Source organism: Cebidichthys violaceus, unplaced genomic scaffold (assembly GCF_023349555.1).
Source record: "Cebidichthys violaceus isolate CVI_PGR_0920_01 unplaced genomic scaffold, fCebVio1.0.p SCAF_20, whole genome shotgun sequence".
Taxonomy (NCBI): domain Eukaryota; kingdom Metazoa; phylum Chordata; class Actinopteri; order Perciformes; family Stichaeidae; genus Cebidichthys; species Cebidichthys violaceus.
In genome coordinates this window covers 4,124,710-4,137,652 of record NW_027176373.1, presented here as the reverse complement: position 1 = coordinate 4,137,652, position 12,943 = coordinate 4,124,710, and the positions used below count along the sequence as shown (strand labels likewise).

Here is a 12,943-nt window from a genome sequence, read left to right as displayed (position 1 = left end):
TAAATGATGCAGTTTAGTCCAGCCTCTCCCAGTAGGTGTGCTTTAGTGTTGCGCTGTACGTCTTGCTGCTGGGGGACTCCGTGACTTACCGGTCCATTTCGATGCTCTCTGGCTGTGGGAAGAAAATGCTAATGAACAGCACAAGTGCTCCTCCTTTCTCTGCAAAAGTGATTTGATGTTATTTTTCTAACAAAACAGTGTATAATGAAATTTCTCTTCCTCTTTCTGTTTATCATTCATACTCCTGGACCCCCTTCCTCCTTTATTTGTGTTTTGTGTGCATATGTTTTGAGGATGTTTATTAGCTATCAAGTCAAAATCGTACATATTTCCCGCTTCATAACAGGCCCGGCGGCCAATTAATTTGAGAATATGAGTATATGAGAGAATGGTAATGTGAGCTGAGGCAGAGGGAGAGAATGGGGTCTGCCTGTCACTTGAAGATGTTGAATTCCTCTGGTTGCTGCATTGAGAGAACATTAGCAAGTCATTTGATCATGATTGATAGCGGGTTATAGATTTGACACAGAACTGAATGGTAGAGCAGGAATAATAAAGCCAGATGGCATTCATGCTATGGCATGCCTTTGTTTTTAAAAATGTGTGTTTAAAAAAAAAAAAAAGGGATCACTAGATTCTGCAAAATCTGCATTGTCTGCGCAATAGCTTCAACTGAATGAGTAACCAACAGGTCCTAAATTTTAGCTACGCAGCCTTTCAACATATGCAACTATGGCTGAAAGTAGTAATATGTCAGAGCCGGGAGCTTAGAAGCCATTTAACTTATTATGCACTCACACTAATACAGTAGATTTAGGCGTATTGGATGTATGAGAAGTATAGTTTTGTGGGGTGGGACAACAGGACTAAGCCTTGGCTTTTGGCTGCAGAAGCCATTTCAGCGTCTGTAATGACATATCAAGCACAGATCAAGTATCTAATGCAGAGTACAATCAATCATCCTGCCAATCAATTAAAGTCACATTGCCGTGTGTGAAGAATAAATTAAGTATTTTGAGATTTGCTCTGTGGGACCTCAGTGAGGGGAATAGTGGCAAAGCCGTCATGTAATTAGTCCATTCGAAGAGCATGATAATGAATGGGATTGTCATGTCGACTGCTCATTTGAGTCCAATAATGGATCATATAATTAGCAGAGGGATAGAAACATTGTCTTTTTCCTCCACTGTAATTAATCTTTTCATTGAACAGACTTTCCACAAAGACCTTAAACCTCATGGACGGGAACTCAAATCTTACTTGAAATGCATTTACAGTATCAGACGTAATGAAATACACAGACTCATGATTTACAAAGAAACCCACTAATTCAGAGAAAGCAATATCAATAGTTATCTTGATATTGATATAGAGCCTGTAATTCATAAAACGAGTCTAGTCCAAAACATTTTCAAGGAACTTATTTGATTTAGAAATGTAACTACAGCTGAGTTTTACATCTGTGTCTAGCTCTCACTTTCAAACCAGAAGACTGTCATTGAATCATAACATAATATTGCACTATCAACCAAGTTAGTATTCAGCCGGCTGAAAAAGACACTGTTTCCCTACCAGAGTGGTGCCATGCTGCCATATTTACTCCATCTCATCGTCTTAAACTTGCAAACTGCGAAAAACATATGGCGAGGACATCAGAGCAACTTTATGAAGAGTGGCTGAAGAAATGCCTTAAATACTCTGGAGCAATGCATCTGGAGAGTCATCGGGGAGATGCCGAGCAGCTGAGACAATTCAGTGTAGATCGAAGGCCCAGCCATGACATACGATCATGTCATATACAAGATGAAAGGTTTCTTCTATGGGAAAATAGTCCTCCACATTGACATCTTTCTGATTGTGCAACTTAGGAAAAAAGGTGATTGTTTTTCTTCCAACTCAGATGGTCTTCTCAACACATACTGTACATCATCTGGATGAGCTGTCTGTGTTGAAACATTGCCTAGCCTGAGGCAGAGCAGACTGGCATCTGGTAAAACCAAAACAGATGCTGGAACACTAGATGATGAACAAATAAAAGTCTGCTGATAGACCCAAAAGCAATGCTACATTTTATTGAGGGGGTCTCATGTCTTGCACATTTAGTTTTACTGTTAATGTAACTTAGTGCTTTCTGCAGATGTTGCTGTTGTAACTTTGGCTCACTGCTCAAATCGTCACAAAACACAAGGGATAGTTTATGCTACTGTCGTCTTGTCTTAGAAACTACATTTTCCTCAGTGTTTTCAGGCACCTGCGTAGTAATGTGCCGGCTCTTTTCCGTCAATTACTGTTTTATATTTTTGCAGGTGTGTGTGTGCGCGACGCCCTATGTAGTTACTGCTGGAAGATGTGTTCGAAACGTAAAATACATTTCATTAAAACTTGACAGAAACAAAATAAAACTCGCTAAAGAAGTCTTGTTTAGTCTTTCCACCCTTCCAACAATTTAGCCGAAATACTCCCTTAATTCACCCAAGTAGATGTGAAATGGTGCGAGCTCTTCACACTGTTTTTCCTTTATTATTTTTACTATTTTTGTTTGAAATGCCCATCCCTAAAATACACGTTGAAGTGAGATACAAACTCAAAAACATTATAGTGTTGGAAATCCTTGTCTTTTTGCTGCTATCATGACAGCACAAGCAGTGAAAACAAATGGTCTGACTGAGCTTTGCATACATATGGAGATCATTTTCATATCTAACGTGTTTTCAATGCATTCCCCTCACAAAGCCATTTCCCACGCAACTATTATAGATGCATCTTTCTTTATTTCAGAGCCGCACTCTCATGATTTAAGAATTATAGCGGCGACACTGCAGAATACGAACCCAAACAGAGCTGTTATCTGTAGAAGGAGAGAGGCATCAATCACTCTGAGACCAGAATAAAGGGCAGCAATGGGAGTAATTATCTGTGGTAAAAGACAATGACGTGTGACTGTAAAAAAACCTCACAGGCAAAAACACCCAGCTCAATGATTTCTCTCTCAATTGCATTAAGACTTAAATAAGCCATGGGGAATGTTAGGCAAAGTTTTATAAGGAGGTTTATAAAGCAGAGCTGACTTTGCCTCACATAGTTTTATTAGCTATATTGGCTTTCTTTGAAAAAGTAGTTCAGACACATGAATCATCATATTTGCAAAGTCTTTTCACAGTAGTGCAACAGTACCACTGACTATAGGGCTTATAGTATTACAACCTGCACTGAAAAAAGTGAAACGACTATCATTCATGTAAAGTATATCTTTAATTTGGTCTAATTGGAAATCATGGTTTTCCGGTTTAAACATGTTTTATTCACTTTGCCTAAAAGCAAATAGCACTCCCCATAGACCAAATTAAAAGCAATACTTTCAGTCAAATTGTATTTTCACTTAAGACCAGAGGTTTACATGTCACGTGACCACCACGTGACCATATGACGTCGCATCTGGTCGCTCCTTGTGGGTTCTGATGTCCGCCATTACCTCGCTTCGCTGAACTTCTGAAGTGAAAACCGTCTGCTCTTCAAGGGAACTCATTTAAACAAGGTAATAATGGATATTTGCATATTTATCGTTAGTGGGAGAATGTACAACTACTTTACACTCTGTAAACTGTAAGTCTGTTGACTGCCTTTATATTTCACACATGTTAGCGAACGCTAGCTAACGTTAGCGAATGCTAGCTGCTTTTGTTTCCTCCTTCTGAAAGTTAATATTGTTGCTAATGTTATTTAGCTGTCGCTCGCTTTTCTTTAGCGGTAGAGTAAACAGAGAAAGCCGGTCCTGCTCTGGGTCTGGACTAGGGACATGTTTTAATGACGGTGAAGGCGGGCTTCCCGCACCACACACACACACACACACAATATGGCAGAGTGGCGAAAAAGGTGAGACGAAATGCACGTTACTGGCATATATCTTTGGAGTAAAAACGGAAAAAAAGATTTAGTAAAACTGTTTGAAACAAAAAAAAAAGTTGACGTGCTGTTTGCCTGCTGCTTGGCATCCACAGCCCACATGGTTACAGAGCCTCAGCGGTCTGTTCACTGTATGAACCACACTGTCGCCTCATAGGAACAACATATGACTTTGATTTCACCAACCAGCTAGTCATTTCATATTCTACACATTATAGAACAGCGATCGCTATGTTCTCTCGTTCTCCCGCCATGTCAGCCCAGGTCGGACACCGTCATTCTGCATAATAATTAGCCATGTGCTTTTCTGTTAAGGAGGTAACTTGTGTATTTTCACAGCCTGGTGTGGCAACTTCATTTCTTTCAAATACCACAAATTACACATCAAAATGAAGCTTAGAACATGTAGTTTTTAGCTGTATGTGTGATTTCCTCAATTTAAAATAAAGCATTCTAATTATTAAAATATCAATGTTTTACCTTGTATTTAAGCCAGTATCCCTGTCTCTATCCATGGGGTGGTCAGATATATCAAGAAACTTAGTAAAACATAAAGTGAGAGAAAGATGAACAGTACACTATCTGGATATGAAAATATGTTCCATAAATTATTTTATGCCTATGTTAAATTAATTGGATACTTAAAAGCCACATATTCCACTGCCAATGAATATTGGGTAACAAAATACAACATTTGCCTGATTTAAGGCAATTACAGATATAAACCTTGCCCACTTCTGGTCTTCTATTCAGATACAAATACAGAGACAGAATTTTGTTTGATTAAACAGCTGCAGATAATGTCGCAGTACACCTCTATTAAGTACTAGATAATGAGGAACAGAATTAATATTCCATTATTTCAGCTGTCAATATTTTGCAGTATAGTACAACACCTCCAGTATGTCTAAAGCCTAATTAATAAATGTGTCTGTTGTGACAATTATGGATAGTGCCAAAAGTTATTTCTCTCTTTTTCCTTTTGTTTACAGGTTTGCTGGTGTTTCCAGTAAAGGTCCGAAATTGTAGCCATATTGCTGAATTTGGTAAGTCCCAATATGAAAACTGAACATTATTTTTATGTATGTTTAAATGACAAACCCAAAATATAATTGCAGCACTTCAGAGAATACCTTGAATTTATTTCAATAATTTGTGTTGAATTTGTATTGTAGTGGACATAACATTACAGTATACAATTTTAATGGCGGATTCACTTAGCTTAATTTCTAAAAAATATTATATTATTATTATTATTATTATTATTATTATTATTATTACATTAGCCGATTTAAATGAAGCCATAACAACATTTCCATTTAAGTGGACTGATAAGACAAATCGTCCTCATCTTGTGCCAATCACCTATGCCACAAAAAGAACAATTGGAGGAAATGCACACGAGAATTGGAGCCTATTGAGATTTCTTCCTCTCTTGATCGGAACAAGAGTTCCATCAAACGAACCAGCGTGGCAGGTCCTTTGTGAATTGAAGGACATTGTGGAACTTGTTGTTGCACCTTTTCACACTGAGAACTCTAGTTCTTATCTTGACTTTAAGATATCTGAACACAGGACAGTATTCAAAGAAGTTTTCCCCCATGAAAAAATTCGGCCCAAACATCATTACTTGGAGCATTATCCACAGTTGATACGTCAGTTTGGCCCCCTTGTTGCACTATGGACTATGAGATTTGAATCAAAACATAGCTTCTTCAAAAGAGTAATTCGTCATACAAACTGTTACTAAAATGTACTGTACTCGTTAGCGCAAAGGCACCAATTTCAGACTGCATATAATCTGTACATGTGTAGATTTTCTAAGCCATCTTTGGAGGTTACTGATGTTTCAACACTTCCCCTTGATGTTATTAATGAAGATATTGCACTTGCAGTGAAACAGAAACACCCACATATGGACAATGTGAACCTGGCAAAAAATGTATCCTACAGCGGCTTTAACTATAGGATTGGAATGGTGGTAGTCCATAGGTCGCTGGCTGGACTTCCAGAGTTTTGGGAAATAGTTCATATGATCGTTCTACAAGAGAAACTCATTTTCATTGTCAAAAAAGTGGATACCTGGTATCTGGAACATTATCGAGCTTATGACTTGGTCATATCTACTCCTAAAGAACTACGGCTTGTTGGGGTGCATGAACTGACAGATCCCTATCCTTTGGCTCACTACATAGTTGGTGGACAGCACTTCATCTCTCTGAAGAGATACATTCATGCATAAGGTTGTATATCAATACATTTGTTAATATGAATTGGATGTTATGGCCAATGTTATGACACTAATATTACTGTTTTTATTTATGTTTTTAATAGATCTTTTTGGATGGGCTGACATGGCAGAGAAAAGGCCAGCCAAGTTGCGAGTTATTCTGATGACACCAGGAAGCTAATTCTGCCTGATGGAATTCCAGAGACAATAGAGACAATAGAGCAACTATTAGCATAGGTCAAACATGACAAGATTGTCAATGAGTTCAAAATTAAAGTCAGATATCCTGGATAAGGTAGCTGAAGATATATTTAAGTACAAAGCCTACCCAACAGATGCTGACTTCAGTGACGTGGCTGAAGCACTACTCAAGAAGCACCCATGCCTCTCTGAGCCTGGTTCGTACACCGGTTGCTATGGGTGGAAGCAGCGCCTGAAGACAAAAATGGGCAACTACCGTACTCAGCTGAAGGGCATCGGGTGTTCTGAACTGCTTGTAAATTCACTCAAGTCCAAAGCTCCAGAAGATGCATTGCCAGCAAAAAAAGTAAAGCAACCTAAGAGAGGAGAGGCCAACCACATTCATGACATTCCTACTGGAGAGACCTCAGACAAATTGGAAAATGAGAGACTGTCACTTTTAAGTGAGGTGAAGAAGCGAAACAATCGTTCAGTGATAAAGTCCAAAATGGACAAGACTTTTTCAGTGTGAAGACGGGAAATTGTGGAAAAGGAATTGGGAGTGGAAGAGTTGAAAGAGAGATGGCCTGCATTGTTCTCAGTGGATGAGGTATGTGACTTTTTAAAGTCAATGGCAATAAGTCAGTGGTGGCTTGTAAAGTAAATTATATTTTCTCCTATCATAAGAAACCTACTAAAAAGCACATCTGCAATGTAACATGTATTGTTTTATAACATTTGCATGTGCTATTATGTTTTTCAAAGATCAATGCTGAATTTACAAGAATTACGACTGCCACTTCAACCACGGTTCCTCGCTTCCTTGGACAAGCACTACGACAGGCTGATGGAGATCATCAAAAAGAAGGGAGGAGTTATCGGAGAGAAAACCCGGAATATACTGAAAGTTCTTGATCACGTATGTACTTGCTTTGCTTACGACTTTGGAGTCAGAGATTACCTGTTGACAGATGTACTACATTAATCTTTTGACTTTCAAAGGTCTTTAAAATGGTTTGCTCAAAGCGTGTGTACATTAGGGCCTTGCTAAAAGTGCTATTATTGCTATTGACCATCCAACCGAATTTCAAGTGAGTGCGGCACATTTTACTTTGTCATTAGCAAAAGTTGAAAAAATGAAAGTCTGCATCTCATTTCCCTTCTGTGTTCTGCATTTAATAATAAAGTATTTACTTAGTATTAAGAGTCATTTTTGTCATTTAAAAGGCAACAATATACCTAATTCTAGCCTTACAAAATAGCTTATTTACATAGCACTTGAAACAGGACAAACTGAGTAATTTGAAACAAAAAATTTCGGGGAAAATTTCTTAACCGCGACAGCCCTAGATCACTATTACTGTAACTCCAAGGGCCCATTTGTTCATTGTGTAGTGTTTGCATCTTCAGTCAATTGGCAAAATTGGACAGCATCATTTTGCATTTTATAATAATTTTGTGTGTTTGTGCTCTCACCTAGAGCCCTGAGGTGAATCTAAAAAGAGTGTCTGCTTAAGTGCCTGGTTGTGTACCTTGGGGAAGATGGGGACAACCTTCTCAAGGAGTATCTGGTAAGTAGTTTTGCATTAATCACATAAGCTTTAGACAAGATAAAACATTACATATTTAAACTTTCAAGGTCATACATGTTCTTTAGTCCTATACAAATACTCAGGCTTATTGTACATACATGTTAGTATGCCTATGCATATAATTATTGTGGAGTTCTCTGTCCCCCAGTGGTTCTTAACAAACAGTTGTTTTTTACTAAGATATCTGTTCTGGTTTATATTTGTAAAACCCTGTATAGTGTTGCTGGGACCATATTAAAATATTTTAATTAAAGTGCAAAAATATTTAGCCTGGACATAAAATGTATATGATATCCAAATATTTCATTGAGGTAAAGTGTCACAGTGAAATTAATGAAAAACAGAAAACACTAAGCAGTTGTTTCAATCTTTTAACATTGTAGGAAATCTTAATTTAAGTATTAATACTACTGTATTGTCCTATTTGATATGTTTTTTGTCACAGCAGATGTTATAACTTTTTGGAGGATATCTTTTATTTATAACTTCTGTGAATGCTGTACTTGTGATAATGTCAAATATTTGCTATGATAAAAATATTTGGCTGCCATTATCTGCTGGACTTTGCAAGTTGTTACATTTTTGCATTACTAGAGCTCCAATTGATTTGTTTGAGATTTGATTTAGAGAACGGTGTAGTTTTTTAAATTGGTACATCAGAAACTGGTTTCATCAGAATAACCTTTTTAATAAGTGTATTGTCTTTTATCAGGTTGTTCAGAAGGATGAAGCTGGAACAGAGCTTGAGAGGTGCGAAATGGTGTTTTTTGTCATCAGGGAGGAGGATTACCTCCAGCCACCACACGACATTGGAATTGTTATCAATGGTGTGGAAGTCCTTAATGATTTGCCATCAGTAGCGCATGCATGTGCTATGTTATTTGGGCTCATTCATGCTCTAAACTTGAGCTATCCAAGTCAGCTAAAACACTTTTGATGCGCTGCAAAAACTAATCATGGAAATCGAACCACAGAAGATGACACGCAGAGTGTTCAGTCTGAGTGTCAAACTCTAAATATTGAATCAATGAAAAGACATTTGGATACAGCATGTGTTTTGTTGTTATGTAACTTGTATTCAAATTCAAATATTCTTCATGGGTATTACATTGTCTCACATTTTAAAGGAGAGATGTCCAAACCAGTTTTACAATGTTAGAAACAGTAATGGCTTTTCCATTGTCTCATGTTTTTATGGAGAGATGTAACCATGTTGTTCATGTTAAGATTTATGTGAATCTTTTGAAGTGAACTAAATTAGACACTGACTGTAACAAAATGTTTTATATTCTAGCAAATTTAGCTATTGTTTATAGTAAAAGTTTAGGTTGTAAAAAAGCAACAAGAAAATATATATTCATCTACATTAAGTAACCTTTTTACTTTGGACTAAATTAAATATGTGATTATTGTGTAATTAAAATTAGAGTTTGTACCAAAACATAAGTATAACTTGAGAAAAATTTATAAAATTACCTGTAACAAATTAGAGTGTTTTGATTAGTCTGAAGTAAAAACTTTGCTTGTATGTAATAGAAAATATAAGGTTTTTCCAAATTGAAAAATAAAGTTGTATCAATGTAAAAAAAATGTTTTTTGGTCTTTATAATTAATTATTTTACTTTGTGTGAATGTAATTTTTTGTCTTGTTCAAAAGTAATATTTTGATTTGTATTGAAACTAAATTTCAGGTTTCAACCAAATCATAAATATAATTTGAGAAAAACTAATACATTTACATGTAACAAGTGAGAGTATTTTTTTTAGGTTAGTCCAAAGTATCATTTTTTTCAGTGTGAATTGTGATATATTGAGACCTGGATAAGTGCATGTATTGCAAAATGAAATGCAAATGATACTAATATGAAATAAACTATAATACTATGTCTCCACAGAAGTGTGAAGTCTGGTTTCATTGCACAATAAAGAGCCTCTACAATATTCACACCTTTCAGCCAGAAAATATGTTCTGGACATAAATACGGACGAGATGACCCCATTTAGTTTCTTGTGGAAGAAATGCAGTGAAAGAAAAGCTAATTTTTGTTGTACCGTAAACTTTAGATAAAGATATCTAGCAGGTTGAAGCGAGGAGCTGTGATGGAAAATTAAACAAATTACAAATGAATTACAATTAACTTAAAGTTACCTTTTTTAACTTGGTGCAGTAGCAAAATCAGATCTTCAGCTCTTATTTATAAGGCACTGAGTCATTGTTAGTCTAAAAAAAAAAAAAAACACTTGCTCCCCATATTGCCCTGACATCCTGTATAATTCAAAAAAGTATTGAACTAAGAAAGCGAGATATGATTAAAATGCGGCTTCCATGCAACTTAAACACAAAATGCTGAAACAAGTATGCTACTTTATTAATTTTGTGCTGCTGCAATGCATTCTATGTTGACCTCTAGTTTAATTGAATGCAGCAAAACAACTTAAACACCTGCAGTGGGGTTTGTAAGATGTAAGCATCTGTGGTTTTGTGATCGAATCAATCACTGTGTCTCTGTCTTTTGCGTACACATGATGAATGTATGTGAGGGAGAGGGAGAGAGGGACAGAGAGAAGGCAGGACATCTTAATGTGAGAGGGGCCGAGGAAGGAGAGAGATATGTAATCAAAGAGAAAACAGCAGCGGGAAGGGGAATAGAGAAGGTGTGTGTTTGTCAAAAGTACCCCATGCAATTAGGTCATTCTGAATAATTGGCTGCCGCAAGCTCTCATTAAACCCATCTCGAGACTGAGGCCTTTGATCAGCCTACGGTCGGACCAAATGTAAATAGTTCAACGAGCATACAGAAGCCAAAAGGGAAGTTAAGTTCACAAGGAACATAATTTCCACTTTGCGGTCCTGAGCCGCATCATTATTGACTAAATGTTTGGCTTGGTCATATTTCAGTTGAAGAAAAGAGTTTTCAGAAAGTAGGAGATGAGTCCACAATATCTATCATGTTTATGACCACAGTTTTATATCTTTTTTCTTAACAAAGGGGTTCAGAAAGAGTTTAAGGGCAACATTTTGACGTTTAGTCCATTGAAACAAACTTTTGTGTGAGTTTTTCTTACACTGGGCTACCAGAATGCATTGTGTGTCAAACCCTCAAACTGACTTCATAGGTGTGTGTGTGTGTGTAAAGTATATTTATTGCTGCTATAGGTTTTTTATTATACCCACTTACTGAACTCAAATACAACAAGCTTTACATTTAATGGAACAATGGCTCCTTTTGTTTGATTAGGGGAGAAATATGTTGAATGCACTTATTGTAAGTCGCTTTGGATAAAAGCATCTGCTAAATGACTGTAATGTAATGTAATGTAAATAAACATACAGCTGCCAACCACATTAGTGATCATATAATTAGTGAAAAGATTCAATTGGTGGTTATAAACAAACAGTATGCTTGAAAAGCACCTCCTCACTTGTCAATTGCAAGTGAAACACACAGACACATGCAGACTCACACAAAGTTAGCATAGGGCAGCTGAAATAGCACAAATACAGCCAGTCTGCTCCACCTGTTGGCTCTCAGTGGCTCTGTCTGCCTCTCCATGTGGATATTCCTCAGTGATGGACAGTGGCTCATAAAAGTAGCCCACAGTTTGACTCTAACAATGTGTCATGAAAACTGAAGTAATCCACTGGCTCTTGAAAATATGGTTGTCAACTACAATAGCAGACTGCTAGCGATGCCCCCAGGCGGACAGAAGAGAACTAACCTGATCTCTGCCAAAGTCTCCCTGTAGTCGCCTCTACCCACTGACATCTGGAACCCTCAGTGGCAAATATTATAGACCACTGCAATATGACAAATACACAGACATGGGGCTGGAAACAATCGTTTTAAGGTGTTAAATGTAGCATTTTTCAGACAAAATATGCTCACTTCCATTCTCAGGCTCCTTGTATTTTGAAGAGGATGAACACTAGAGAAATTCATAAGCATGCAAACATTTAAAAACAGGATTAAGGATAATTGTAGCTCTGAATATACATAGGAGCACTGCATATACATGCCCTATCACTTATTGATTTAATTTACATCTCTGTTGCTGCCATTTTGACCAGGAATCTCATATAAAAGAAAATACAAATCTCAATGGGATTATCGTGGCTAAATAATGGTTAAATACAATGAAGATAAAAGACAGGTAAAAGCGAACACCACCTATTTAAAAGTGCTGCTATATATATATATATATTGAATTTATTAAAGGATAGGTTATTTTTTATCTTATACAAAACATGCCCATATGTACAATGTCTACTGTATTTGTTTTTCCTGTCTGTACTGGCCGCCATTCGAATAAAAGAGAGCTCCACTCCAAATCAACCCATTAATTAAAATATACTGTAAATCATTACCACAGTTCATTTTTCCCTCCCCTCTCAACGTGAAAGCACAAGAATAACAGTTACCCAGTTAGCGTGCAGCTTTCGATGTAACTTCACTGTTGATAAACATCATCATGAGAGAGATTTGCCATGCCTAATTGATATAATATGCTTGGAAATTAGTCTCATTTACTTGGCAGAAAATGCACTCTCACCACCAATATTGCCTGTTACTGTATCTTGACATATTTCTCACTTAGTGGAGGCGTACAGAGTTGTTTGGATGATGTTGTAATTATATTAATAGACAAAGGCTGCTCGGGAGCTTAATTAATGGAGGGGGAACGTTTGCTGTGTTTTCTTCTCAGCCAAAATCACAATAAAAGAGGTGCGATCGACCCATCTTTTTTTACCACCTTGCACCTTTCTGTCATGATTCTATCTTCTACATGTCCTCTGGTCACGTAAAAAATACTGCAAAACATCAATTTTTAGTACCTTCACTAGTTGTGTAATTTCTAGCTTCCTGTCTTCTCTCACACTGGGCTGTTGTGTATGCCATAAAAACACTGGCAGTATTCTCATTTTTATAGAAGCTCACACTATTAGTTTCCTGCAAGTTTTCCCTGGGGAATCAGTTCTTTGAAGGCTGAACTGCACCACATCATCCACTCTTCTCTTCCTCTCTTTCAATATCTCTCC

The 12,943-nt window shown here is 37.0% G+C and overlaps 1 long non-coding RNA gene across 1 annotated transcript; it reads left to right on the top strand.

The window, feature by feature from the left end:
- The first annotated feature begins 7,099 nt into the window (after positions 1-7,099).
- On the top strand, positions 7,100-9,289 carry LOC137876787 (uncharacterized). Its single transcript, XR_011103464.1, has 3 exons — positions 7,100-7,232; positions 7,794-7,884; positions 8,618-9,289. It is a non-coding gene; the product is annotated as an uncharacterized lncRNA (long non-coding RNA).
- Positions 9,290-12,943: the final 3,654 nt, after the last annotated feature.